Source organism: Protopterus annectens, chromosome 15.part0 (genome assembly GCF_019279795.1).
Source record: "Protopterus annectens isolate FY-2018-M chromosome 15.part0, PAN1.0, whole genome shotgun sequence".
In the NCBI taxonomy this organism is placed as follows: Eukaryota; Metazoa; Chordata; order Ceratodontiformes; family Protopteridae; genus Protopterus; species Protopterus annectens.
Genome location: NC_056749.1, coordinates 798,127,392 through 798,155,167, shown reverse-complemented (window position 1 = coordinate 798,155,167; position 27,776 = coordinate 798,127,392).

The window sequence follows — 27,776 nt, the reverse complement described above, 5'->3', positions numbered from 1 at the left end:
GGGTACCGGGTTTTTTCGGCATCCCGAAGATACACAAAGACTTGTATGACCCTCCTATGAGGCCCATTGTGAGTGTGGCCGGTTCAAAAACATTCTTCATTGGGAAATACATTGAATTAATGTTGAAAAATGTCCTGAAGGATGAGCAACACATAGGGGTTGACTCTTGGCACTTTTTGAAAAGTTTAAATCAAGTATTTTTTGATTCTCAAGCAGGTTTTCTTACAGTTGATGTTACTAATTTGTTTAATGTTATTCCACACTCAACGGGCTTAGACTGGTTTGAAGAGTTTTTGTTTGACAGTAAATTGTTTAGCAATAATGACGTTTCTGTACTAGTTTGTCTCATGGAGTTACTTCTTAAACATAATTTTGTTTTTTTTTGAAGGACAATTTTTTTTACAAAAATCCGGGGTGGCCATGGGGGCATGCTGTGCTCCTGTGTTCATCAACGTCATGATGTTGATGTGGGAGTGGAAATTTTTGTTGGATTCTACTTTCATGGAACAGTGGCTTTTTTATTTTCATTATATTGATGATTTGTTTTTTATTTGGAAGGGGGACGCAAAAAGTGTTAAGGAATTTTTATTTTATATTAACAATACCACACCGTTTCTTAGATTTACATACATGTACAAGGAGAATGAAATTAATTACTTAGATGTTCAACTTAAGAAAGATGTGGTTAAGCAGAGTTTCATTTATGACCTTTATAGAAAACCAACTTATTCAAACAGTTTATTGCACTATCAAAGTAGTCATCCTGAACATGTAAAAAGAGGGTTAGTAAAAGAACAGTATGTCTGGATTTCCCGTATGGTGACAAGGGACGATGATATGTATCGCAGAGTAATACAATGAAACAGATTCTTTTAGCACGAGTTTACCCTTCAAGTCTTATTGACCCTATTTATTTAGAAGTGAAGAGGAAAAGAGAAGATGGAATATTCAAACCCCTCTATAGTTTAGGTAGGGAATTTGGGGACTGGGAGCCATTATTGAATCCCCAAATGATGTGGATAGTCTACAAAAGGGCCTTACAGAAACAGATGCTTGGTGCCAGAGCCATGGGCTCAAGCTCAATGCCAAGAAATGTATTGTTATCCCCTTTAGGAAAAAACATGTATCCATGAATTACCATATAGGTGGCAGTACACTAAACACAGAAAGTCTGATAAGAGACTTAGGGACACAGGTGGACAGTGGTCTCACCTTCGATAACCACATCGCCACAACAGTCAGGAAATCCTTCTATGTGGCACACCTCATCACGAAGGGCTTTTCATCCAGAAAAAAGGAGGTCATTGTCCCACTGTACTCATCCCTCATTAGACCCATTATAGAATACAACGCCCCATTTGGTATGTACCTCTCAAGACATCTGCAACAACTGGAAAGGCCTCAGAAATACCTCACTAAAAGAATCACAGGCCTAAAGCAGATGCCCTACGCTGACCGCCTTAAAAACTCCAGCTATACTCTGTCGCATATCGTCTACTCAGAGGCGATCTCTGCTTAACATATAAGGCCATGTCAAACCCAGAGCTGTTGGACATGCTACACTTAAATAAATCCCAATCCCTCAGAGCTACACGCTCCAGGGATCTAAACCTTGTCATCACAATAAACAAAACATGCTGGAGGGATAGGTTCCTGACCCAGAGACTCCCCAGACTCTGGAATAGATTGCCCATACATGTCAAGCAGAGTGCCTCTTTGGACCTCTTCAAGAGGAACCTTGACGATTGGATGGGAGAAAGGAAATTCACCCCAGGGATCACGTCAGTCGCCCTGCTAGACAGGGGTCCAGGAAAGTAAATAATGTGGGAAGAAATAGCCAGGGAATTGTTATGGCTAGGCTTGTATAGGCCCTAGGGCTGATAGCCTAGTACCAACCTATGAACCTATGAACCTATGTTTCCTCCAACACTAACAGGGATGAGCAAGGCAAAAGAGAGGGTGACTTACCCAATGCCTTCCATCTTTCCTTTGTAACTAGGTTTTCACAAGACCACCAACAAATATATGATATTCTTAAGAAAAACTGGTATATTTTTTCCCAGATGGACGTGATAGACAAGGTAGGGTCTACACCCCGTATTATTTTTAGGAGAGGTGTTACCATCAAGAATTTATTGGAACAGGGTAACTTGGTGAAATCTATGGAGCAAGGTGGCACCAACAAGTGCGAATTTTGTGCACAATGTTGTATGATTTGTACTGATATTAACATTAAAATCAACAACATTTATGTTAGACCTTTGGGCAAGCTTAGTTGTACTAGCAGGGGAGTAGTTTATGTAGCCCTGTGTAGTTACTGTCAAGGATTTTATGTTGGAAAAACCAAAAGATGTTTTAAAGACAGGATTTATGAGCATGTTAGAGACATTAGAAATTGTAACAACAACAATGCCTTGTTCAAACATGTTCAACAGTTTCCTGGACATGTTTTTAGATTTTTGGTCCTTGAAAAGGTTACACGAGAAATACGTGGTTTGACAAATTAAGTTAAATGCAACCAAGTTTCCTGGACTAAATGATGCATTGAGTTTCAGTATTTTTTTTAAATTGAAAGCTTATTGGAACTAGATATAGATTAAGGAGAGAAAATAAAATAGAGGGTGTTTTTTTATTATTAATAAACAGTTTTATTATTGGTTCATATTAGGCTTATAGGAGGTTGCTGCTATATTTTTATACAATTTTTATATTTATATACATATATATTTTTTGTTATGTGGTTACTTGTATTTAATTTTATTTAATATTAGGAAGGGTATTTTGGTTTACAAAAACAGTTTATATAACTGGCGGTGCACTGTTTTAGATGTAATTTCAAGATTTGTTTATTGTTTAATTAGATTGTCATGTGACTTGAAGTTTTTATATAAAATGGCTTCTAGTAACAATGTATTGCTATTCTGATGAAGTCAGCTGATTGATGCTGACGAAAGCGCTAAATAAACTGATTCTAAAGTGCTTGGAAGTTCCTTTCTTGGTTTTAGAAGATATAGTCCTGCACTGTACTGTTACCAGTATCTGTACACATATCTATCTCAATCACCGTAGAACTGCATAGTTATGTTACCGATATCCATACACATGTCTCCCCACTAGGTATAGTACACCATAGTTATGTTACCAGTATCCATACCCATGTCTATCCCACTAGGTATAGTACAGCATAGTTATGTCAGCAGTATCCAGACACATGTCTGTCCCACTAGGTATAGTATAGCATAGTTTTGCTACCAGTATCCATACACATATCTCTTCTACTAGGTATAGTAGAGCATAGTTACGTTACCAGTATTAACACACATGTCTGTCCCACTATGTATAGTACAGCATAGTTATGCTACCAGTATCCATACACATATCTGTTCTATTAGGTATAGTAGAGCATAGTTACATTACCAGTATCAATACACATGTCTGTCCCTCTAGATATAATACAGCATAGTTATGTTACTAGTATCAATACACGTCTGCTCCAGTAGGTATAGTACAGCATAGTTATGTTACCAGTATCCATACACATGTCTGCCACACTAGGTATAGTATGGCATAGTTATCTTACCAGTATCCTATACATGTCTGTCCCAAGAGGTATAGTACAGCAGAGTTATGTTTCCAGTATCCCTACACATGTCTGCTGCACTAAGTATAGTTCAGCATAGTTATATTACCAGTATCCATGCACATGTCTGTCCCATTAGGTGTAGTACAGCATAGTTATGTTACCAGTATCCATACACGTGTCTGCCCCACTAGGAATAGTACAGCATAGTTATGTTACAAGTATCCATAAACATGTCGGTCCCATTAGGTGTAGTATGGCATAGTTATGCTACCAGTATCCATACACAAGTCTGTCCCACTTGGTACAGTACACGATAGCTATGTTATCAGTATCCATACACATGTCCATCCCACTAAGTATAGCACAGCATAGTTAAGATACCAGTATTCATACACATGTCCACCCCACTAGGTATAGTACAACATAGTTATGATACCAGTATCCATGCACATGTCTGTCCCACTAGGTATAGTAAAGCATAGTTATGTTACCAGTATCCATAAACATATCTGCCACACTAGGTAAAGTATATCATAGTTATGTTACATCCTACAGGAGGGGTGCCTCGCTGAGACAGATGCCTGGTGTCAGAACCATGGCCTCAAGCTCAATGCCAAAAAGTGCAGTGTCATCCCCTTTGATAAAAACTCTGTACCCATGAACTACCACATAAGTAGCAATCTACTTAACACCGAATGTGTGATAACAGACCTTGGGACCCAGGTGGACAGTAGTCTCTCCTTTGATAGTCACATCGCCACAGTAGTCATGAAGTCCTTCTACGTGGCACACCTCATCATAAAAGGGTTCTCATCCAGGAAAAAAGAGGTCATTGTTCCCCTCTACTCGACACTCATTAGACCCATTATAGATTACAATGCCCCTTTTGGAATGTACCTCACAAGACATCTGCAGCAGCTGGAAAGGCCACAGAAGTACCTCTGAAAGAGGATTACTGGTCTCAAACGAATGCCCTACACTGACCGCCTCAAAAAACACCAGCTTTACTCTGTAGCATATCGCCTACTCTGAGGTGATGTCTGCCTAACATATAAAGCTATGTCAAACCCAGAGCTGTTGGACATGCTACACCTAAAGAAATCCCAATACCTCCGAGCTACACGCTCTAGGGACCTAAACCTTGTCACCACAATAAACAGGACATGCTGGAGGGATAGATTCCTGTCCCAGAGACTTCCCATACTCTGGAACAGGCTACCCATCTATGTCAAGCAAAGTTCTTCATTAGCACTCTTCAAGAAAAATCTTGATGAGTGGATGGGAAATAGGAAATACACCCCAGTGAATACTTCTGTGTCTCTATTCGACAGTGGTACAGGAAAATAACTTTATTGGGTGGCGTAAGCCAGGGAATCTTGTTGGCTAGGCTTATGTAGGATCTTGGGCCGATAGCCTAGTACCTACCTATGAACCTATATTACCAGTATCCCTACTCATGTCTGCCCCACTAGCTACAGTACAGCAAAGTTATGTTACCAGTATCCATACACATATGTCCCATTAGGTATAGTAAAGCATAGTTATGTTACCAGTATCCATACACATCTGCCCCCTGTGTATATTACAGCATAGAGATATTACCAGTATCCATACAAATGTATATCCCACTAGGTATAGTACAGCATAGTTATGTTGCCAGTATCCATACACATGTCTGCCCCATGAGGTATAGTACAGCATAGTTATGTTACCAGTATCCATACACGTCTGTCCCACTAAGTATAGTACAGCATAGTTATGTTACCAGTATCCATAAACATCTGTCCCACTAGGTATAGTACAGCATAGTTATGTTACCAGTATCCATTCTCATGTCTGCCACACTAGCTATAGTACAGCATAGTTATGTTACCAGTATCCATACACATGTCTGCCCCTATGTATATTACAGCATAGATATATTACCAGTATCTATACACGTGTCTATCCAACTAGGTATAGTAGAGCATAGATATGTGACCAGTATCCATACATGTCTGTCCCACTAGGTATAGTACAACATAGTTATGTTACCAGTATCTGTACAAATGTCTGTCCGACTAGGTATAATACAGCATAGTTATGATACCAGTATCCATAGACATGTCTGTCCCAGTAGATATAATACAGTATAGTTATGTCACCAGTATCCATACTTACGTCTGTCCTACTAGGTATATTACAGCATAGTTATGCTGCCAGTATCTCTTCACACATCTGTCCCACTAGGGATGGTACAGCACAATTATGTTACCAGTATCCATACACATGTTTGTCCCAATAGGTACAGTAAAGCATAGTTATGTTGCCAGTATCCATACACATGTCTGCCCCACTAGGTATAGTACAGCATAGTTATGTTACTAGTATTTATACACATGTCTGCCCCACTAGGTATAATACAGCATAGTTATGTTATCAGTATCCATACACGTCTATCCTGCTAGGTATATTACAGCATCGTTATGTTACCAATTTCCATGCACGTCTGTCCCACTAGACATAGTACAGCATAGTTATGCTACCAATATCAATACACATGTCTGCCCCACTAGGTATCATACAGCATAATTATGTTACCAGTATCTATACAGATGTCTGCCCCACTAGGTATAGTACAGCATATTTACGTTACCAGTATCTGTACACATATCTATGCAATTTGATATAGTACAGTATAGTTATGTTACCAATATTTGTGCATATATCTATCTCACTTGATATATTATTGTGTAGTTATGTTGCCAGTATTTGTACCTATATCTATCTCACTTGATATATTACTGTACAGTTATGTTACCAGTATCAGTACACATATCTATCTCACTTGATATAGTACTGTATAGTTATATTACCAGTACCTGTAAACATTTCTATCACACTAGATATTGTACAATATAGTTCTGTTACCAGTATTGGTACACACATCTGAACCACTTGATATAGTACTGTATAGTTATATTAGCAGTATCTGTACACATACCTATCATGCTGAATATTGTACTATCGAATTATGTTACAACTATCTGTACACATATCTGTCTCACCAGATATAGTTCTGTATACTTATGTTACCAGTATCTGAACATATATCTCTCCCACTTGATATAGTACTGTATAGTTATGTTACCAATATCTGTACACATATCTGTCCCTCTTGATTTAATTCTGTATAGTTATGTTACCAATATCTGCACACGTCTGTCCCCTTGATATAGTACTGTATAGTTATGTTACTAGTATCAGTACACATATCTATCCCACTTGATATAGTACTGTATAGTTATGTTACCAGTATTAGTACACATATCTATACCACTTGATATAGTACTGTATAATTATGTTACCAGTATCTGTACAGATATCTCTCTAATTCAAAAAAGTACTAAACAGTTATTTTACCTCTAACTGTACAAACAGCTTTCCTACTCATTACAGTACTGCAAAGTTATGTTACCAGTATCTGCAGATATATTTATCTCAGTTGATATAGTACTGTACAGTTAAGTTACCAGTTTCTGTACACATATCTGTCCCACTTGATATAGTGCTGTATAGTTATGTTGTCAGTATCTGTACACATTTCTGTCTCACTTGATATAGTACTGTAAAGTTATGTTACCAGTATTAGTATACATATTGGTCCCACTCAGTACAGTACTGCATAGTTATGTACCAGTATCTGTACATCTATCTGTCACAGTTAGTATAGTATTAAGTAGTTATGTTAACAGAATATGTTCACCTATATGTTCCACTCGATATAGTACTGAATAGTTATGTTACCACCCCTTGTATGCATATTTGTCCCTCTCGGTGCAGTATTTATTTATTTATTTATTTATATGCACTTTGTTGACCTGTGAAGTCCATTTGGCCAAGATGAACCTGTTTTTATTTGAGGCCTGAAGAAAAAACCTCCACAATAATATAGAGGTTACACAAGTAGAAAACATCATAAAGTAAAGTTAAACAATTGCAGTATATTAGATCTTTTAACACACTGTAACATGCATAGAAATTGAAAAGCACATGGAAAGTAACATCATTCATTGGCATTTACAGATTAAGTTCTAGGAATTAGCAATTTATAAACATTGTTTAATCAGCAAATAGATCATGTTTTTTTTTCTTTTTTTTTTTTAACTGGGTACCTCATACTTGTGTTACCAGTATCTTTACACATGCCTGTCCCACTCTCTACAGTATGCCATAGTTATGTTACCAGTATTTGTATACATCTGTCCCACTCGGTAAAGTGTGGTACAGTCAGTTACCAGTATCTATACACGTCGGTCCCACTCAGTATTGCATTGCACAATTAGGTCACCAGAGCCTGTACACATATGTCCCACTCAGTATAGTATGGCATTGTTATGTTACCAGTATATGTACACAGATCTGCCACACTTGATATAGTACTGATTAGTTATGTTACCGGTATCTGTACACCTATCTACCCCACTTGATCTAGTACTGTATAGTTATGTTACCAGTACCTGTACACATATCTGTCACCCTTGATATACTACTGCATAGTTATTATTAAAAGTATCTGTACATATATCTGTCCTACTTCATACACTCCTGAATAATTATATTACCACTATCTGTATCAATATTTGTCTGTCTTGGTGCCACACCTCATACTTATCTTACCAGTATCTGTACACATATCTGTCCCAATTGATATAGTACTGAATAGTTATGTTACCACTATCTGTACCCATATTTGTCCATCTCGGTGCAGTACCTCACACTTATGTTACCAGTATCTGTACACATCTGTCTCACTAAGTATAGTATTGCACACTTATGCTACCAGAATCCGTACATATATCTATCCCACTCACAGCAGAAATGCATAATTATGTTACCAGTATCAATACACATGTCTCTCCTGCTAGATATATTACAGAACAGTTATGCTACCAGTATCCATACACATGTCCACCCCACTAGGTATAGTACACCATAGTTATGTAACCAGCATCCATACACATGTCTGTCCCACTAGGTATAGTAGAGCATAGTTATATCGCCAGTATCCCTACACATGTCTGTCCTACTAGGTATAGTAGAGCATAGTTATGTTACCAGTATCCATACACATGTCTGTCCCACTAGGTATAGAACAGCATAGTTATATTGCCAGTATCCCTACACATGTCTGTCCTACTAGGTATAGTAGAGCATAGTTCCATTACCAGTATCAATACACGTCTGCCCCACTAGTATAGTATAGCATACATGTGTCTGTCCCACTAGGTGTAGTACAGCATAGTTATGCTTTCAGTGTCCATACACAAGTCTTTCTCACTTGGTATCGTACAGCATAGAAAAGTGACTAATATCCATACACATATCTGTTCCACTAGGTATAGCATAGCATAGTTATGTTACTAGTATCCATACACATGTCTGCCTCACTAGTTATAGTATGGCATAGTTATGTTACCGGTATCAATGCACATGTCTGTCCCACTTGGTATAGTACAGCATTATTATGTAACCAGTATCCATACACATGACTGTCCCACTAGATATAGTGCAGCATAGTTATATTACCGGTATCCACACTCATTTCTGCCACTCTAGGTACAGTACAGCATAGTTATGTTTCCAGTATACATACACATGTCTGCCCCACTAGGCATAGTACTGCATGGTTATGTTACCAGTACACATACACATGTCTGTCCCACTAGGTATAGTGCATCATAGTTAAGGTTCCAGTATCCATACACGTCTACCCCACTAGGTGTAGTTCAGCATGGTTATGATACCAGTATCCTTAGATATATCTATCCCACTAGGTATAGTACAAGCGTAGTTATGCTACAACTATCCATGCACATCAGTCCAGATAGATATAGTACAGCATAGTTATGTTACCAGTGTTCGTACACATCTATCCCACTAGGTATATTATAGCATAGTTATGTTGCCAGTATCCATACACATGTCTGTCAATCTTGGTATAGAACAGCATAGTTATATTTCCAGTATCCATGCACATGTCTGCCTCAGTAGGTATAGTACAGCATATTTGTGTTACCAGTATCCGTACATTGTTATTTTACCATTATCTTCCCCACTTGATATTGTACTGTATAGTTATGTTACCAGTATGTGTACACATATCTATCCCATTTTATATAGTACTTTATAGTTATGTTACCAGTATCTGTACACATATCTAGCCAGCTTGATATAGTACAGTATAGTTATGCTATCAGTATCACTACACATATCTGTTCCACTTGATATAGTACTATATAGTTATGTTACCAGTATCTGTACACATAGGTTCATAGGTTCATAGATTAGTACTAAGCTAACTGCCCTTGTGAGCCATTTTAAGCCTAGCCAATTATCCCTTGTGAGACTCAATCCCCACACCTTGTGTTTGTAAGGCAAACACCTTACCCATTAGGCCACCCTCCCAACCCCTCTATCTGCCCCACTTGATAAAGTACCATGTAATTATGTTACCAGGTTCTGTACAGATATCTGTCCCACTTGGTATAGTGCTGTATAGTTATTTTACCAGTATCTATACACATATCTGTCTCACTTGATATAGTGCTGGATAGTTATGTTACCAGTGTCAGTATACATATCAGTCCCACTCAGTACACTACTGCATAGTTATGTACCAGTATCTGTACACTTATCTGGCCCAGTTAGTATAGTACTCAATAGTTATGTTCCCAGCATATGTAGACATATCTGCTCCACTCGATATAGTACCGAATAGTTCTGTTAGCACTCTCTGTACACATATTTGTCCCTCTCTGTGCAGTATTTATTTATTTATATGCAGTTTGTTGAACAGGGAAGTCCACTTAGCCAGGTGGATCCTATTTTTATTGGAGGCCCATGAAGAAAAGCTCCACAGTAATATTGGAGGTTACTCAAGTAGAAAACAGTAGAATCATAAAGTAGTGTTAAACAATTACAATATTAGATCTTTTAACACATTGTAACATGCTATAGAAATTGAAAAGCATATGGAAAGTAATATCATTCATTGCCATTTACAGATCAAGTTTTAGGAATTAGCCATTTATAAACATTTCCCCGGATTCAGCAAGCCCTGCACGGTGTGCAGGAACAGTGCAGGAGCTCCAGGAGGCAATATGTCTGCCATGCGATCCAGGAATAAGCAGCAAGGACGTTCACGAGCACTCCTGCACTATACCTGCACAGACACAGCTTCTGTATGCAAATTACCCCATTTGCAGGTGAAAACCATGCAAATGAGGGGAATTTAAGCTGGCCGTGCAGGACTAATGTAATCTGCAGAAATGTATTCGGTTAGTAACTGAGTGCATTTCTGCACACTACAAAACTCAGTCATGACAACTCCAAATAAAGGGTGTATATAACATGTAAAGCATGCCAACGGCCAAATATATGGTCAGTGGCATGGAAAACAGTTTAAAAAAATAAATAAATAACTTTTATTTTTTTTTAGCTAATTTTGGCTGTTTAAACGTAGGACAGTGGTGCGCAAACGGGATTGGGCCAAAAATAAAAAAAAAAATAACGTGAAATAAGCATTCTAACAAAAATCACTATTTTGCCATTGTACTCAATGGCAGACAGAAGACAACATGGCCAATGAATAGTGGTTGCTAAGGGGGGAGGCTCAGTGTGGGACCTGTAACTATGCATTAGCAGGCAATCCTATGCAAATGAGGGGAATGATACTGAATCCCAGATTTCCCCTCAATGCTAGTCAGCATCCAACAGTGTAAGTGCAGGAATAGCTTGGTGCAAGCCTAGGAGTTAGCTGACATCATAGGGGGGTGTCAGGCATAATGTAAGTGGATTGGAGCTCTGTGGCTCGGGTTTGCCCATAGCTTAGCAGAGCTAAGCAAAGGGGTGTGTCTGAGGCTGTGTAGCACTTTTTACATTGCCTAAGCGGGTGTGCACGCTGCACACCGGGTTTTAAAAGAAAAAAAAAAAGAAGTAAACCAGGAAATAGCAGCTCTGTTTGCACGGTGCACCCTGGGCTTAAACAGGAAGGCAATGGGAAGGCAAAACAGTAATAGAAAGGTAATCAAGGAGAGCTAGCATAGCTGACAGGTGAAATGTATCAAAACCAGCCAATTACACAGGCAGCAGCCCAGCACACTACTATAAACTATGTATCATAGTCAGAGGTTGAACACTCCACAACAGGGGGGAAATAGGTGTCCTTTTCCCATCAGAGTGTTTGCCAGTGGAGAGAGGGTGTACCCCAGCAACAAGGGGAGGTACAAGAGGAAACTATCACCAGAGAGACAGTCGAATTGGACCATCAAGAAAATGTGGGAGGTCAAACAGTAGGTACTGTCTTTAATTTATCTGGGTATGTATTAAATGAATTTGAGATACAGGTTCTGAGTAGAGGACTCACTTTTATTCCTACGATGGACAGCAAGTATGAAGAAACTTTGAAGGACTTTAAGTTATTTATTAGGAATTTGTCCTTGAGAATTTTCTTTAAGGATTTAGATACCTCCTCACCTGATATTGCTTTTAAAGTACCAAGTACCTTTATCCCCCCCATGCACCCCCTGGTTGCTGCTTACAGCAAATTGGTGGAAGATGACATCTACAAGATGGAACAGGGAAGGGTAACGAACAGGAGGCACAACCTTAACTACCGACAAAGAGGAGCTCTGAACTCTCTATGTCATAATCGCAATATTGTTATTCGACCAGCAGACAAAGGGGGTGGTATTGTGGTCTTTGATGCAGATAGGTATAGTCGAGATATGTTTCACATGCTGGCTGATGAGAGGTTTTATGTCTCCATAACCAATTGTGAGGTAGATACCATTATTTATACCATATATTCCACACTCCTTGGACTATTGAATGAAGGGGTTATCAATCAGGCCTTGTTTGACTATTTATATGTCCCCTACCCTCTGATTCCAATCATTCAAGGTCTACCTAAGATTCACAAAGATTTACATCAACCACCAATGAGACCAATTGTTGCTGGCAGGGGATGGTCAACTGAACCTCTATCAATCTTTGTAGAATCCCAACTTAGACCCCTAGTTGATGCCAATCCTTTCATTCTTAGGGATACTAAACAGTTCCTGTTAGATCTATATCAACACATCCATGAACACCCTGATGTTGAGAATCTTATATGGGTAACTATGGACGTACAATCCCTATTTACTGTTATACCGAACACCAAAGGCAAAGAAATGATTGATGCCTATTTAAGGAGGTCCACACTGCCTTTAGATTATGATATAGAGTTAATCATTTTTTTGCTGGAAATGATTCTGGATTCCAACTTGTTTTGCTTCCAAGAGATGATGTTTTTGCAACGAGATGGTGTAGCTATGGGCACATCTTGTGCAAATAGCTACGCCAACTTGGTAATGGCAGAGTGGGAGCACTGCCATCTATTCCAAAATGAACTATTTACTGAGTTTATACCATTCTACAGACGTTTTGTAGATGATCTTTTCTTCATTTGGAGTGGCACATTAGAACGCCTGGAAGATTTCTTTGAATGGATCAACACCTCCAACACATTCTTGAAATTTACCATGGAATGGTCATACACTAGCATTCCGTTCCTGGACATCCATGTGGATAAATTACCTGGTGGTATGGTTAATACTGGAGTGTACCGCAAGCCATGCCATAGCAATATGCTACTTCATCGCTCCAGTATGCACCCAGGTTTTGTTTACAATAATATTGTTAAAGGACAATCCATGCGGGTGTCCCGATATATTCCAGGGACTACTGACTTGGAGAAAGAATTAGAAGACCTGGGTATGAGACTCATGGAACGAGGATACAGCAGCTTGGATATAACTAAAGGCATGGATGAAATTTACAGTCTCAGGGAAGGTAGAGCTAAACCCTACTTTTCACAGGGAGCCAAGGAAATTTATACAGCTGATATAGGAGTCAATGGGAAGAAAGATGATCCATATGCTGAGAACAACAACGTCACGTTTCCCATTTACTATACAAGAGACGTTGGTTCTGTCAAAGACATTTTTTCCAAACATTGGCATATTCTTTCGGTGGACCCTACCATTAGTGATTTAACAGGTGAACGACCAAGATTTGTTTATAGGAACAAAAAGAATCTTAAAAGGCTACTCTGTTACCCTAAAGTATCCCATATACCAACCGCATTGTCAGGTCCTTACATGACACCATGTAATAGGTGTAATTTCTGCACCTATATTTCAACTGACCCTATTTTTATTTATCCATATGGGTCTGGTGTGTTTCATATTCGAACAAAAGGTAGCTGTATGTCAAAGGATGTTGTCTACCTTGCCTCGTGTATATCTTGCCCTGCCTACTATGTAGGCAAGACCAACCGGGTATTGAGAGACAGGATCAGGGAACATATGTACCATACAAGGAAAGGTAATTTGCACAATGCCCTGGCTAAGCATACCAAGAATGAGGGCCCAGCACATCAGTTTAGGTTTAGGGTATTGGAGCAAATTTTTAAGACATATAGGAGAGGGGACATTAAGAATTACACCGAGACTAGAGAGATAAATTGGATTATTAAGTTTAGGGCTGATCAGATACCAGGTTTGAATGGGAAGGTCCCACTACGTCCCGTACTCAAATTAAGGAGGTTAAAGAACAAATAATGACGTATGAATATGTAGAGCCTTCTATGTTTGTATATATGTTACACGTCCCTCATTCTTTGTTTTTATGTCCATATATATTTGTATATATTTACATATACATTTTTATGAATTTTTAAGTGCTCACATTGTTGAATATATACATTTTATAGTTATGTTTATTTTATGTGGTTTTATGAGTGTTTACACCTGTAAGATGCTGATAGATTTGGCGCCTTTTAATGTATTTAAATGATGAAGTTACAGTGTGTTATGTTATTAAAGGTCTGATGAAGCTACTGCGAAAGCGCTAACCTGTCCAATAAATTATACTCTTTTTCAGCAAGATTGACTGCTATTTTGTTCAGGATTTCTCAGTAATTTACGTTTTGTGATTTTTGGAACATTAATTCGTTGGCACCCTCCATTGCATTGCACAGCAGCTGCTTGTTTACTATGTATCATAGTTAGCCAATCACACAGGCAGCAGCCCAGCACACTGCTATAAACTATGTATCAATGCCAATTACACACGCAGAAGCCCAGCACACTACTATAAACTATGTATCATAGTCAGCCAATCACACAGGCAGCAGCCCAGCACACTACTATAAACTATGTATCATAGTCAGCCAATCACATAGGCAGCATCCCAGCACACTACTATAAACTATGTATCATATTCAGCCAATTACACAGGCAGCAGCCCAGCACACTACTATAAACTATGTATCATAGTCAGCCAATCACACAGGCAGCAGCCCAGCACACTACTATAAACTATGTATCAGAATCAGCCAATTACACAGGCAGCAGCCCAGCACACTACTATAAACTATGTATCATAGTCAGCCAATCACACAGGCAGCAGCCCAGCACACTACTATAAACTATGTATCAGAATCAGCCAATTACACAGGCAGCAGCCCAGTACACTACTATAAACTATGCAAACACCTTTCCCTCTGTTTTTTCCCACATACTCTACACCACCGGTGTATATAAGGGAGGAAGTTTTAACAAACTAAAACAACAAAATGAAAGGGGCTGCAGTAGCTATCATACATCAACATGTGGAAGATGCTAAGGGTGGTGAGGATGAGAATGCTGTCGACCAACCCACACTGAGAAGAAGGAGAAGAGTGTACAGACACAGGGTAACCTACCAGGGGCTACATGAGCTGGAGATACTGGAATGCTATATGGTGGACAGGGACTTCCTACAACAAATTATTGAGCTGTAATGGCCACGCCTGACACACAGAACTATTTATTTACTTATTTAACTGGGAAAGTCCAACTTGGAATAAGCCAGTTTTCAGCAGAGGCCCAGGGAGAAACACCCCAGATGCATGTCTTTGTAATGTGGGAGGAAACCGAAGCATCCAGAGGAAATCCACACAAATGCAGGGAGGACATGCAGACTCCACACAGAAGGCATGCCAGTTGAGAATCAAACAGGAAAACCTCCTGCTGTAAGGTGACAATGCTACTGCTGCACCACTGCTCCATCCAACTAACAGAGGGGAACCCATCCCAGTGGATACCAAGGTATCTGTAGGCCTAAGAATACTAGCCACAGTTACCTTCCAAAGGCCATTTGGGGATATCATGGGGATCTCACAGGCATCAGCATCTAGGGTACTCCACCAGTTCCTGGATGCCATGTCAGCACATGCCGGTGAGTACGTATATCTCCCCATCACCCGTGAGGCATTGGACAGCAATACGCGTCTCTTCCACCAAATAGCAGAATACCCTGCAGTAGTGGGTGCCATAGCCTGCACGCACATACATATCAAAGTACCACCTGGTGAGCATGGTAGGGTCTACATCAACCGCAAGGCTTTTCCCAACATCAACTGCCAGGTCATGTGCGATGCCCAGAGTATTATAATGAATGTGTGTGCTGGCTGCCCTGGAAGCTATCACGATTCCCACATCTGGCATCTGACACAGCTGAACCAGAGATTTGCCAGTGGGGACATCCATTATGGTCACCTAGTGGGGGATGCTGGTTATGCACTGGAGCCGTGGCTGATGACACCCATCAGAAATGTGCACACACACCTGAACAAGAACTTCATAATGAGGCACAGACCAGAATTATAATAGAGCATGTGTTTGGGATGCTCAAGTCATGGTTCCAGTGCCTGGACACATCTGGTGGAGCCTTGCAGTACTCACCAGCTACATGTACTCAAATTGTCATCGTATGTGCCATGCTACACAATATGATCCTGTGGAAACAGCTGCAGTAGGAACAGTACGGAGCAGGGCTACACAGCCCCCCAGCATTGCCAAGGCATGCACAGGCACAGAGTGACTCAGAGAAGGAACAACCTGAGCCTGCCCCAGTAGGCAGAAGGAGGCTTGCCCTGTATTCCCTGGCCTTGGCAAAGAGGCAATGCATAGCACATACACTGACACAGTAGCGACCCAGGGAATGACACCTCTCTCTGACTTGCACATACAGTAAAAGGGATGCCAGACACGACATCACCTGTGCTCAACCATGTATAGGGAGTGTACTATGTGCATCCGACATAGGCAGCCCTCCAGCACCATCCCCATGCATTTACAGAGGCTTACTGCTTAAATGTGTAAGGTAAGTCACTCTTCTTACCAATTGCTGAATGGAGTATTATGTGTTGTTTCTTGTATCTATGGTATGGATGTGAGCATGCAAGGGAATTGTGTGGCTGAATGGGATGCCAGCAGATAGTAGACACCTAAAGTGGCAGCATGAGATGTGTAACAAATACTGGTGTTACCATAATAGCCAGTATTACACATGGTAACAAAACCCACTGCAGGAGATGTGCTGGGCCACATGTGTGTCCATATGTCACACACACATGCCAGTCAGGGAGGTTCACATACCCAACAACAGTCTCAACCAGCAGGACAGGTGTAGACAAACACAAACAAAGGCTCTGCTAAGGCATCTGAATGATTGTTATGGGTACCCCCCCCCCCCCAGGCCTACACAGACAGACTACATCAGGTCAGGCAATGGGATGTTATTTCTGAAGGGTAAGAAGTCAGAAACTGAAATGTAGGTCAATCAAGCCTAAGACTTGTAGTACACTGATATGCCTCTAGTCAGCATGATAGGTTAGAATGCAGAATGAAATGGAGTACCTGACATAATAGTACAGTCATAGCAAATGTGTACAAGTATCAGGTGTGCGCCCCAATCTGACGCAGACACATTGTAACAGTCAGGTATGCCCCCCAATCCTCTGTAGAAATGTCGAAACAGTCAGGTGTGCCCCCCAATCCTATGTAGAAATATAGAAACAGTCAGGTGTGCCCATCCAATTCTATGTAGAAATGTAGAAACAGTCAGATGTGCCCCCCAGTCTTATGCAGAAATGTAGAAACAGTCAGGTGTGCCCCCCATACTATGTAGAAATGTAGTAACAGTCTGGTGTGCCCCCCAATCTGACACAGACACATTGTAACAGTCAGGTGTGCCCCCCCCAATCCTATTTAGAAATGTAGTAATAGTCTGGTGTGCCCCCCAATCCAATGTAGAAATGTAGTAACATGTATGTGTAGGTATAATACCAGTGGAGCACAGATTACCTGAGGTGGCCAAGGTAGCAGGATAGATTGTAGCATTTGTACAATATGCAGGTATGTGTGTGTTACATTGGTGTGTGTATTTCATATTGTGTGAGAGTGGTCAGTATGTATGTATGATGAGGACTGACCTGGTGGCCATTGCCCAGTACTGCCAATGACAGGGCCAAGTCCTCACAACTGCACTGCCAAACACAATGCTCCCCAGTATAACACATTTAAGCAGTAAGCCATTGTAAATGTATGGAGGTAATATGTGTCACCATCTGAAAGATGGACATGGCATGACTGTTGGACCAGATATACAAGCAGTACACAGGGGAAAGTACCCCAGACAGACAGTGTATAATATGTAACTGTGAAACAGATGCACCCGTGGAATTGTACATACAGGTTTGCAGCACATTATCTGGGCTTGTAGTAGGGAATACCAATGTCGTCTGGCCAAACACTCACAGATCACAAAGGTCATAGGAATGATGCATTGAGAAACAGCTGATGTCCATGCACAAGTCAGCATACGTGGAATCCACCATGCATATCTATGAGTCAGATGCAAGTAGTGTCCATAGCACACATGCACCCAGCTCACCCAACCATCACCCACAGGTACCTCTCCAGCCTTATCCCTGCTGTTGTGAATGGGTACAATATGACCCCCACTTGTGTATGGCAATAGCGAAAGAATGCAGCATGCAGTGCAGGTGTCCCATGCAGGTGTGTCCTTAGCTGTAAGTACTGCCCTGCCAGCATCCACACCACCTGATCAATACTGACAGAAAGTATTGGCATGAACACCTAGCACACCTACCCTGTCACCCCAGGGAAATATACTGTATGTCAGTCTGGTACTCTAGGACTGACAGAATGCAACAGCCTGCGACAGTTGGCCTGCATCACTACCAAATGGCCTACAGTCCTCTGCCAAAGGCCTGCATCTCACCCATTCTGCCAATGTATGTTATGTCATGGACTCCCAAATAACAACATGACACAGTCCACAGAACCCATATGCAAGGCCATGTGTGCAAATCACAGTAACATGTCCACCATGTCCTACTGCATGAACTGTGGACCAACACCAATACACTGCTGTAATTAGGTGATAACTATAGGGAAAGTATCAGAGAATGTTTGCATAATGTATGGAAGAGGATAGAATAATAGAGGGGATGGGAGCATGGGCAGCATGGAATGTGTGAAGTCTGAAACACAGCCATGCCCACATACTATCCTTGGCTGCAAACACAAAATGGGTGGCTACAAACTTGCCTGTAAACCACAATAGGGGTAATGTCCTGACTTATGATCCCTGTCTCTGGGTAACATGTGTGAATCTGTACAGCTGTGAGGTATTGCCACAGCAAGATAAGGCCATACTGTCACGTTGATGGATGTACAAGTATGGGATTCTCTGCCACCACTGTACCAAGGTGCTGAACCAGTTACACAGACCCAGCAGGAATTGTCTGCAGCTCCCCCTCCAGAATGGCATTAGTTTTCAGGAATACGTAGGTGTTTGATCACAATACTGGACACAGCTGCATTCACCCTGTGTTCCCCAGGACATCAGTGCGAGCAAAAATGTCTACCTGACAGTACTTGAGTACATAAAACATCACAGTGTATAACACTACACATGTCTGAATATCTCTGCTAACACCAGGGCCATGTAGCAGAAGCATCACAGACATAATTACCTACAATACCCACTATCCCTTGCCCAGTTTGTCCCCATATTGCCAACTGATATACAGATATCCTGCAGAAACAGTTTTCTAGATGTAGGTGTAGAACACAAAAGTCTGCACTGGAGTACACTCTACCTGAAATGGATCCACATGTTCAATACAGAAGGGCATACTGGACATGCTTCCACACTTAGAGAAATGAAGGCAATGTGAGACAACAAAATACTGAAAGGTCATACTGGGCATGCTCACACACAAGAAATGAAGCCCATGTCTGGCAACAACAGTGGACCATAGATATCTGACAGTTACAGATGTTAGTGCATACACTACTCAGTATGCACAAGTCATACTTTGCACACACATTGGATAGGAATGCACATATATATCCAAGGATAATACACTATAATATGCCAAAAGTACACATGCATAGATGTGTGGAAGAGAGTGACAATGACAAAGAGCCTTCCATCATGAGGCCTGTCCCACCCAGCACACAGCCAAATGGCTACAACCACATGATGTGTGAATGTCACTCACCGTAGAAATTAGCCTCTGGAATCCCTCAGCATTATAGACTCTGTGGTGCTAGTGCTAACTGTGCAACATGACTGTACAAGGCAGTAGTCATCTAGCAGTTGTTTACAAGTACCTGCAGAATATAAACCTGTGTGTGCCTGAGTGTGGTGTGTCTACCTCTAGATGAATGGGTTATGGCCCATGCACACACACAGCCCTCCCCATAGTCCTACTATGGCAAGCCTGCTGATGTCATTCACTGTGAAATACACCTTTGGAGAAGAGATAGCCCAGTAATCTCTGTGGTGCATCCTATAACTGTGTAATGCTGTAGTGTGATAAACTAGATAGATAGGAATTCTAATCCCAGATGTGACAATTTTGTGTGTGTGTGTGTGTGTGTGTGTGTGTGTGTGTGTGTGTGTGTGTGTGTGTGTGTGTGTGTCTATGTGTGTGTGTGTGTGTGTGTGTCTATGTAGGGCTCAATGCTTTTTAGGCTAGTCACACTCAATACAATTCAAATGCCCTACTTTGGCAAGCCTGCTGATGTCATTCACTTTGAAATACACATTTGGGGAAGGAGTAGCCCAGTAATCTCTGTAGTGCACCCCATAACGGTGTAATTCTGTAGTGTGATAAACTAGTTAGGTAGGAGTGCTAATCCCAGATGTGGCAACTGTGTAGGGATTAATGTTTTAGGCTAGTCACAATCACTACAATTCTATTGCCCTACTTTGGCAAGCCTGCTGATGGCATTCACTTTGAAATACACCTTTGGGGAAGGAGCAACCCAGTAATCTCCCTGGTGTGTCCTATAACTGCATAATGCTATAGTGTGATAAATTAGTTAAGTAGGAGTTCTAATCTCAGCCATGGTAACTGTGTGTGTGTGTTTGTGTAGGGATCAGTGCTTTTTAGGCTAGTCACACTCACTACAATTCAAATGCCTAGTTTGGCAAGCCCGGTGATGGCATTCACTTTGAAATAAACCTTTGGGGAAAAAGTAGCCCAGTAATCACTGTGGTGTTTTCTATAACTGTGTAATGCTGTAGTGGGATAATCTAGTTAAGTCTGAGTTCTAATCCCAGAAATAGCAAGTGTGTGTGTGTGTGTGTGTGTTTGTGTAGGGAGCAATGCTTTTTAGGATAGTCATACTCACTACAATTCAAATGCCCCACTTTGGCAAGCCTGCTGATGTCATTCACTTTGAAATACACCTGTGGGGAAGATGCAGCCCAGTAACTTCTGTCGCATGTCCTATAACTGTGTAATGCTGAAATGTGATAAACTAGCTAGGTAGAAGTTCTATTCCCAGACATGGGAAATGTAGATGTTTGTTTGTCTGTGCAGGGAACAATGCTTTTGAGGCCATTCTCAGTCAATACGACATCCATTGCCCTTCTTTGGCAAGCTTGCTGATGTCATTCCAAATGAAATACACCTTTGGGGAAGGAGGAGTCCAGTAATCTCTGTGGTGCATCCTATAACAGCGTAATGCCATAGAGTGATATAGTAGTTCAGTAGGGGTTCTATTTCCTGACATGGCAAGTGTGGGTGTTTGTGCAGGGAGCAGTGCTTTTGAGGTCAGTCACAGTCAATACAACCTCCATTGCCTTCCTTTGGCAAGCCTGCTGCTGTCATTCCCAGTGAAATACACCTTTGGGGAAGGATTAACCTAGTAATCTTTGTGGTACATCCTAGAGCAGTATAATGCTGAAGTGTGATGTAATAGTGTGGTAGGGGTTCTATTCCAAGACATGGCGAGTGTGGATATGTATTTTGTCTGTGTAGGGAGCAATACTTTTGAGGCCATTCACAGTCAATACAACCTCCATTGCCCTTCTTTGGCAAGCCTGCTGATGTCATTCCCAGTGAAATACACCTTTGGGGAAAGGGTAGTCCAGTAATCTCCATGGTGTGCCCTATAACAGCATAATGCTATAGTGTGATATAGTAGCTCACTAGGGGCTCTATTTCCAGACATGACAAGTGTGGATACCTTCATTGCCCTTCTTTGGCAAGCCTGCTGATGTCATTCCCAGTGAAATACACCTTTGGGGAAGGAGTAGTCCAGTAATCTCCGTGGTGCTTCCTATAACAGTGTAATGCTGTAGTGTGATGCAGTAGTTTGGTGGGGGTTCTATTCCCAGACATGGCAAGTGTTGATGTTTGTTTGTCTGTGTAGGGAGCAATGCTTTTGAGGCCATTCACAGTTAATACAACCTCCATTGCCCTTCTTTGGCAAGCCTGCTGATGTCATTCACCTTGAAATACACCTTTGGGGAAGAAGTAGCCCAGTAATCTCTGTGGCACATCCTATAACTGCGTAATGCTGTAGTGTGACAAACTAGTTAGGTAGGAGTTCTATTCCAATATGTGGCAACTGTTTGTGTGCATTTGTGTTTGTCATTCATATCCTGTGTGGAGAAGTGTGTAACAACTGGACTCATTGTGGAGTGGGTTTTGCAAAGTTCTTATATGGTGGGCCAATTATATGTCACAAAGTACACCTTACAAGGATAACAGATGTCAAATAGCCGAGAGGCTGGGGTGCCAATCCATACCCCTACATGTGACATCAAGGCCTGACGAACAAAGTAAGCAACACTTATATTACCCAGAGAACACTCTCAACCCATGTCTCATACACAAACACACTTGCCTAGGCAACAACCACTTTGTTGGTAGTACCCTGCATATAGCCCACAGATAATAACCATGGTGTGATTGCAGTGGACTACAGAGGACATGGCATCCTGTCCCATCACTACAATAGGCACATAATTGCAGACAGTGTGACTTCACTATGTTCCCCACTGGACGCCTGCAACAACTGTGGTGCCATCAAAGCTGACCCACAAAGGACATACCATGCCTTAAACACATGCCCTGTATGGACAGATGCCACTGTCACCAGGTAATACCTGTATCTTGCTATCTATGTAGGTGCAGGGTCAACCTGGTGTCCATTACCAGTTCCCGCCACATGAGGCCAGGGCTGGCACATCTGATGATAACAATCTGTGTACACAACATGGACCAGACACCCCAAGTACAGTTCCACATGTCACTGAACATGCATGTAAGACGTGTGCACTTCCCAGACACCATCCATGTCATGGACTATAGAACACATACATGGCAAGCATTGCACAGCACTGGCCACACACAATAGTAACCCAGGTGACTGGATGGTGAATACAATACCCACCTGTGTGGGCCAATCCAGACACTACACCCCTGAACCACACTGCAGACCATTGTCATGTGGCCTGATGCCAAGGTATACCCTTCACCTATCCTTGTACCGACTTCTGGCACAGTCATCCACCACACACCTGTGAAGCAAAGCACCCATGCATGCCAGTACAGGCACCCTGTGTCTGTGTGTGTGGAGTATGATGCTTTTGACCACATTCAGACTCACTACAACTCTCATTGGCCTACTGAAGCATGCTGTCTGATTTCAGACACCTTCACATACCCTTTGCCCATATATCTTCCGGATAACCCCTGTGGTGCATGTGATACCTACGCATTACTGTATTGTGGCAAACAAGCTAGTTAGGAAGTCTATTCCTGACCCTGCCAACTGTGTCAATGTGTGTGAGTCCCTGAGAGAGAGTGTGGCTGTGTTGACGTTGACACCTGTTCATGTGGACAGACACGTGTACTACACCTATCTTATCGCTACTATATCACTGTTTCATATGTCAGTCACCATCAGATATACCTTTGGACAAGTCTACAACATGTAAGCTGTGTGATGCATGCAATAACTGCATTAACATGTGATAGCAATGCATAGACAGTCAGGCGTTTGAAACCCTGTACTGGTACATGTATGATGCAAACATGCTTAGGTTTTACTTTCCCACCCCCTCCCTGACTTACTTTGTTTCTGTCTGTCTCTCACTCTCTCTCACTCCATCTCTGGTGGATGTGGAGAAGTACACCTGCTTTGCTTAGGCAGCAGCTTGTGTTTTGTATGTGATTCTCATGATCAGCTGATGGCCTCTGCACAAATTGCAGTCCCCCTCTAGCTGATTGCATGTGGAACAGCTGTGTTAACATTCCCATAGCCAATTGTATGGAAACATACTCCAATATCTAGGAACATCATGTTGGTGTTGGGCCTTTTCATTCACTGTGAGAAGGACCTCAATTTGATGTTTGTCAAACAGCATCACTGATGGTATTGGGATTTACCTCTAACAACATACACTGTGGAAACAGGCCAACAGACGGGAGGGGGATGTGCCAGACATAACTACAGAATGTAAGTGTTGCTCTTCTGCATTTGGAGTAATGTTGGTTTAACAGGGTGTGTGTAGTTATGGCTGGTCTACATGGTTTAATACCTGTCATGACAGTGTTATGTGTTTGTGGAAACACCCACCTGTAGGGTTATCTGCAGACTGGGCAGTGTGTGGAGCCTTTTGTTTCTTGTGTTACTCATAGTACACCTATCTGAGAACTGCAGAAGCCTAGTTTTAGGATTGTAGACAGTACATGGTGACAACCATGAGAGTTACTGACTACATATCCCTCATAGGACATATGTCACAACAAATCCTGGTATGACAGTAAATGTATGAGGGTATCACAACAACATGCCAATATTGGCCCAATGCTTGTAGTTCCAGCCACAAGTCCGTCAACCTTTGTACATATGTCATGCAGTAAGAGGAGCATATGTTCTGTACACCATTATTTATTGACATCATACCTGATAACAAGCCAGTCAGATATCAGACTGCTAGCATGTTATGTATAGTAGAGGTTATTTCTGAGGACATAACCTAGGCATTCTGCGGTTGTGTGTACAGTACTGGGGTCTGTGTACTTATGGTGATTGTCAACAGTATGTGTATTGCACATATGTATCTTGGGCGGTGTACAGACTGTGGTAGATGCCCTTGTTGTTGGTCTTGTTCTATCTGACGTTACATGCTGTTCCAGTGTATGGTACCCTATTGGCTCACATGTCTGTAAGGCCAGGCACACACGTGTCCCATACCACAGACAGGCATCGGAACACACTGTGTCATGACCCAGTGTATGTAGGGTTAGTGTGTGAGTGGTACATATGAGGATGGTGTTTATCAGACAGTCCATATAGTGTCATATTAAGCTTGTGTACCGCATGTGGCTGTGGCTATGTTCACATTAGTTGTGGGTATGCATTTTCTCATAGGTGTCTGTTACTCTGTGCTGTGACATGCTTGTAGAGCCTGTTATATTTTCAGGTACATGTGTATTCCCTCATACAAAATGCAGTCCAGTGTTGTGGCAGTCTGCCTGTAGTTTGCACAGTGCTTTGTGACATGCCTAGCAGCCTAGTGTAATTACCTAGTGTGCTGTTATGTCCAGTTATTTGCAAGACATACTGCTGCCAGGCCACCATAATTGTTGTGTATTTCTGACAATGCAGTGGGATTCTGTACAGATGTATGTCACTAACTACTGGGTAGTATGTGGGCATGTGACCTCTGCACCACCAGGTATTATGTGTCAGGACAGACTGGTGTGTGTGAATGCATAAACTGTGTGGGCATATGTAGTCCAGTATTTACATAGTATACCCATGTAAATGGCTATTAACATCCACATTGTGAGGTGTGGTCCACATTTCTCGCATGAATGGGATTTGTGTACACCTCTGGACTGACCACAGAGTGCCAGACTGTCCACATATATTGGTCATATCTCTGCTGTAGTCCACAGGATCATTACTGTGCTAGCAGTGGTACTGTACTATGATGTCCTTAGGATATCTGTCAGTAGCCAGTGGCGCACATGTCAAAAGTAGATGTGACCCCCCCCACACACACAACATGTCTGTTAAGACAATCCCTGTAACAGTAGCAACAGTCTACATATATACCTGCAATACATACATGACATCCCCTTGCACTAAGAGGTTGGGACTACTGGTGCTGATGTAGGACTGTACTCCACGTTCTGGACATATGGTAAATATATATATATATATATATATATATATATATACATATAAACACTCAAATATATACATATAAACACTCAAATATATACATATACACAGCAATATATGTCTACACATATACAGCTATATAGATATATATGCATATATAGTTATGGGCATCTACATATATATCGATATAAATAGGTATATCAGATTAGATATGTATGCACATATAGTCATAGATATCTACATATATACCAACATAAATAGGTATATCTGTACACATAGGATGTGCATACATATATATCTATATATCTATATATACACACATATATATTATATATATATATATATTTATATATATATATATATATATATATATATATATATATATATATATATATAAAATAACTGCGGTGGTGGTGCTGCGGTAGCGTTGTCGCTTCACAGTAAGACCTTGTCCTGTTCGATTCTCAGCTAAAGCGTCTTCTGTGTGGAGACATGCGTGAATGGGTGTACTTTCGTTGAAGGTTGTGCATCAGGGCTGGCAACTCGGCACATAAAAATCTACTGCCAATCATTAGCAGACCAGAGTTCCGCTGTGGCGATCCATAACCGGGAAAAGCCGAAAGACACAACAACAAATATATATATATATATATATATATATATATATATATATAAAACATATATACAGAGAAAGATCTACAAATGGCCATATATATGATGCACTATACAGATGTGTAGACATACATATGTATGAATATATATATATATATATGTATGTACATGTAGACATATATCTACATATGTATATTTATATATCCATATTCCTGTCATGTGTAAACATGATGGTTGTGTATACCTTCCCAGATGTATCTCACGGTATGTATCTGATATGTGTATATTTAGATATAACAACATATGTGATGCAACAGTAATATCAATAACAAGTACTACACAATTGTGGAAGTCAAGGCAATTGTTCAATACTATTTAATATGTGTAGTGACAGATGTATTTGAAGAACAACAACTGTCTTCACAGCTGTCATGGCATAGTGGTTAACTGTTGTGACTATAGTGTACAGGGTGCTGTGTTCATGACCTGTAAGGGCTGCGTATTTGGTTGCTGGGCAGAACAAAGGCTGTCAGATACAGAGTGGTTAAGGCAGTTTTGAGCAGTTTTAAGTGCGTTTGCATGGGTTTGAGCGAATCTAAGCAGTGCTAAGCTACGGTTAAACGTATGGGCCCTTACCCCATGTAGGCTTCGCATTCCAGTGCGTAAATCTGCTTAACTGTTATATTGCAGCAATACTGACACCTGCTAAGCATGGCTCAGCCCTGGTAACCAGTGCTCACATCCCAGTTTGATAACATAGCAGGGTAATGACATCTGTAATAAGTGTATGTAATGCCATGTACAATACATGCGTCTATGTGCTGTCATTACAGTAGCAAGGGGTGTGAGTATCATGTCTGGGACACACAAGTATCTAAGATCTGCACAGCACTGTTATCCATGTGAATGTGTTACATACATGGGTGGTAACCCAGGTTACTTGCTGTCACACTGACATGTATTGTATCATGGTGGTACTACTGTTGACAGTGCTTTTCCAGGCAAGAACAGAGTGCTAAATGTAGTACTGAGAACAAGCACACCTGCAGGCATAGCTGGACTCTAAGGCCTCCCTGTTGTGTCCCTGCTGTGTTAGCTGTGTCACAATATATATCCCCTACTGGATAATGATCCAACATGTGGAATGTAACTGTAGACTACCGTCTGTACAGCACATGTCAGTGAGGGCTTCCAACATGTAG